This window comes from Xenopus laevis, chromosome 8L, assembly GCF_017654675.1.
Source record: "Xenopus laevis strain J_2021 chromosome 8L, Xenopus_laevis_v10.1, whole genome shotgun sequence".
NCBI classification, from domain to species: Eukaryota; Metazoa; Chordata; class Amphibia; order Anura; family Pipidae; genus Xenopus; species Xenopus laevis.
The window spans coordinates 127,667,010-127,671,756 of NC_054385.1; the positions used below are offsets into that span (position 1 = coordinate 127,667,010).

The 4,747-nt window shown below is 41.3% G+C and overlaps 1 protein-coding gene across 1 annotated transcript in view; it reads left to right on the forward strand.

The window, feature by feature from the left end:
- LOC121397224 (CD48 antigen-like) overlaps positions 1 to 4,747 on the forward strand; it is a 626,518-nt gene that overhangs the window by 42,613 nt on the left and 579,158 nt on the right. The gene's annotated exons all lie outside the window — the stretch shown is intronic.

Here is a 4,747-nt window from a genome sequence, read left to right on the forward strand (position 1 = left end):
GGCAAATAATTAAAGGTGGTGGTTCACCTTTAAAGTAACTTTTGGTATGTTATAGAATGACCATTTCTAAGCAATTTTGGAAAAATTGGATTTTATTTTTATAGTTTTATAGTTATTTGCCTTTTTCTTCTGACTCTGCAGCTTTCAAATGGGCGTCGCTGACCCCTTCTAAAAAACACATCCTCTGTAAGGCTACAAATGTATTGTTATTGTTACTTTTTATTACTCATCTTTCTATTCAGTCCCTCTCCTATTCATATTCCAGTCTCTTATTCAAATCAGTGCATGGTTGTTAGGGTATTTTGGGCCCTAGTTACCAGATTGCTTAAAATGCAAATTGAAGAGCTGCTGAACATAAAGCGAAATAACTCAAAAAACCACAGATAATAAAAAATGAAACCAATTGCAAATTATAACAGAATATCACTCTCTATATCATACTAACCGTTATCTCAAAGGTGAACAACACCTTTAAAAAAAATGAAGGTCAATTGAAAAGTTGCTTAGAATTTGCCATTCTATAGTATACTAAAAGTTAACTTAAATGTGAACCACCCCTTTAAGGTATGTTGGAGGGAGATTGCACCCACATCCTCCCAGCCAATGCCTGGCCTCACTGACCACACCCAATATTCTATTCACCCAATAGCCTCCCTCCTGTACAGTTTGAAAATCTCCTGTACAGAGTCGGTAACCCTACAGCGACCGGCACAGAAGCTTTGACTTAGTCTGAGAGTAGAAAATCAATGTAAAGACAATCTGATGTCTATGAATGGAGACTTCGCTCCCTGGTGTAGCAGCATTCCTCTGTGTGCCTTGTTGCACCCTCCTGAGTGGGGGCTGTGCACTGCAGTGATGTCATTTACAATGACTCCTGGGGTAGTGATGTCAACATGGAGTTGTGATGTCAACATGGAGTTGTGATTTCAACATGGGGTTGTGATGTCAAGATGGAATAATGATGTCAACATGGGGTTGTGATGTCAACATGAATTGTCACTTTTCTTCTTCATTCTATGCAGGGTGAACAGCTCCCTTTCTAGGGATTTTGATAAATGTGCACCCGCATTGTCCCTAAATAAGATTTTTGCCTCTATGGGTCTGGATCACTCTGTGCCAAAATGTTGCCAGGATCCCTCTTACCCTAGCAACAGGGCATTGGTTTCCCATATAAGGATAAGTCATAAAAACTAATTTCACAAATGGGTCAGGTTGGAGACGCACAAAGAATTCATGTATATGATTCAGTACTGCAGCCTTCTAGGTGTTGCTTAACTACAACTCCCAGTTCTGTCTGCTGCCAGGGGATTCTGAGAGTTGTAGTTTGCGATCTCCACTGTAACGGATGTTCTTGTTCCCTGCATTGTCCTTGTATGTAGTTTTACTTTTTACCCTCTACCACCGGGTGCCTTAATAGTGCCTGAGATTACCCCGCCATGTGTAGAGATGCTTTGTCACCCCAAAGAGCCATGCTACAAAAATAAAGTGCACTTGTCCATAGCAACCAATCGGTTTTGAACATCCCACTAGATGGAACAAGGAAAGCTAGGCCTGTTTGGGTGCTAAATAAGTCCTAGAGAGTAATTCACTGTAGTTACCCGTAGCAACCAATCAGATCGATCCTTTCATTTTGTAATTTGAAATTGACTGATGAAAGCGGTTTGCTTATTGGTTATTAATGGATTCCTGCACCAATGACTAAAACTTATGTTATTTATGCAGCCCCTTATTTGTATTTGCTTGCTTGCCTCCTTAATTGCAATCAAGTCTCACCCTTCTCCTCCAAAAAAAAGTGTGAGCTTGTTGGTGGGGGGGGGGGGCTGAGGAAGATGTTACAGAGGGGTAATAGCTTTATGTACAGGAAGCCTGTTTTATTATAACTCAAGTTTAATACTTGTGTTTTTCATATAGGAAGTCATTCAATTGAAAGCCGCATAAAGTATTTTTTAAGTTTTCTTGTTTTTAAATCCTATTGCCTGTTATATGCTATAGGTTTTGTACTAATTTTGTAAAGAGTTTTTATATTCCATTAAAGACTTCTATATTTTGAGTTACATCTTGTTTTTTTATGGGTTTCTGATGGGGGTGGGGGGGCATGTCTATGCAAAAGCTTAGGGTGGTCTCAAGGTATAGCACCCAAGTCTCTTACCGGTCATCTCATGGACTTCTTCAGTTCAGAATCTGACCTTAAAGGGCACCTATTGGCCGAAAATATTTTACTCTACTAAAGGGGCGGGCCAATAGAGCCTGAACTGCTGTTGTGAGTAACGGTAGTTTTTTTAAAAAATGAATTGCCCCCTGCCAGTGCTAGGACACTCGCTCCTGGAGGAGTGAGCGGCAACTTGCTCATTATACGCGTGATGTCAGAAGTTCATTATATGCGTGATGTCAGAAGTTCATTATGAGCGTGATGTCAGAAGTTCATTATGAGAGTGATGTCAGAAGTTCATTAGTGCGTGATGTCGGAAGCTCATGAGCGTGATGTTGAGCGATCTTTATGATTGGGATGTCGGACGCTCCTTATGCGCGGGATGTCGGAAACTCCTTATGCTCGGGATGTTGGAAGCTCATTATGCGCGGGATGTTGGACGCTCATCATTACCCCCCAACTGGAGTGTGGGCTATATTAACCGGACCTTTGGTTGGGGAAAATGTTTTTGGCTAACAGGTGCCCTTTAATACTACACTGGGCTGAATCTCGGGCTACATTTTTCCACAGGGAGCGGATGAAAGTCTATCATCCACCTTAGCTGGTTCTATCTGGGAAAGACCTTGCTTAATGAGCGGATCTCATAGTGTATGGCCACCTTTAATTTATATGTGGTTACCCAACATTGCATGACATCAGATCCAGCTAAGTTCCTTGTCACGGGACGTGTTTTAACGGGGTTGGGTGGCATTTAGTCCAAAGTGAAAGGACATCTTCAACTGAGGTCTGCAAAGAAGAAGACATGGGAAGGGTTCCTGTGTCCATTATGCTTTGTATAAGATAAAGACAGAGGGGCAGTGCATCCCAGAAAACTCTGCATACCAGAGGGAAAACAACCTTGCCTGAATGAATGGCAACTAAAGTTTAGTGGAGGAGGAATAATGGGCAAAGGCAGTTCCTTCTCTTTGGCTAGGGCCAATGGTTGCATTGACAGCAAACTTTAAGGCTACAAAGTCCAGTTCAGTTATGTGTTTCCTACATTGTGGCAATAGGAAGGTCCTTTTTGTTTCAGTACAATAATGTCTCCATGCACAAATCCAGGTCCAAATAGAATGGGTTTGCTGAGATGAGAGTGGAAGAACCGGACACAGAGCCCTGATTTCAACTCAAAGGAATGAATTTGAACCCCTACTGTGAATTTGGCCTGATCCCACAACATCAGTGCCTAACCTCACCAATGCTCTTGTGTCTAAATGGAATCAAATCCTATCAAGTATGTTCCACCATCTAGGGGGGCCCTTCCCAGAAGAGTAGGGACTGTTCTAGTAACAAAGGAAATGTCATATTAATCCCACCAACAATATTCCAATATCTAATGGAACCTTCCCAGAAGAGTAGCAGCAAAGGGAACTCTATATTTATTCCACAAACAATGTTCTACCATCTAATGGAACCGTCACAGAAGAAGGCTGTTAAAGCTGCAAAGGGAACTTCATATTGATCCTCTTGATTTGGGAATGAGACATTGGACGTCATGCTATGGATAATTTCTGTGCTTCTTATTGGTGATTATTAGCACCTCGTAGCAATGCAACATTTTGATTTTGGAGGCTCCAGTCTCCTCGTTTGTCAGAAGAAACAAACATCCAACTGTGCATTCTATATGTTCAACGTTGTCTCATCTTGAGGACATCAGAGTTTGAGATGAGGGGATGGTTTGAAGATTCACCAACAATGCAGTCATTTGAGGATTAAAAGAAAATCTCCTTGTACCAATGTTGGGCCCCTGGCCAAGCCTTTTGGTAGGGAGAACCTGGGGAGGAGGCTGTGGACTGGAGTAAAACTCTATGATGTCAACTTACACGGGTAGGGACAGGAGTCTGTAAATTACATAATGGGTGGGTGTAGAATACTGTAGTAAATAGGCTCCATTGAGTTCCAGTTTGTAATCTCAGGACAAACACAACAAATAATATGATTTCCTTCTAAAAATCTCCTAGATGATTATATGATGATGGTATAAAGCTCATGCCACTGTCTGTCTTTCCTCCCTGCAGAAGGGCACCCAGGAAATGTAGAGTATGTGCTACAGATATACAGAGAGAATCTTATAAGTATAAACAGATCATATTGACACAAGCTGAAATGCAAAATGCACTGGACTTTATACACTGGCCTTCTTTAGTGCAATGCAAAGGATAGTGTATTAGTTATACAGGGAACTATGAGTATCACTCGTATTATAAGGGATAATGTACCTCCTACTGTAAATGATAAGGATATTAGAAGTCACTGAGGGGTTGTTCTGTGACCATATAAAGGCACAAGGCTGCAGGCTGAGTTATACAGGGAACTCTGAGTATCACTCATGTATTATAAGGGATAATGTACCCCCTACTGTAAATGATAAGGATATTAGAAGTCACTGAGGGGTGGTTCTGTGACCATATAAAGGCACAAGGTTGCAGGCTGAGTTATACAGGGAACTCTGAATATCACTCATGTATTATAAGGGATAATGTACCCCCTACTGTAAATGATAAGGATATTAGAAGTCACTGAGGGGTTCTATATACTATTACATGTCTGGTGTACAGC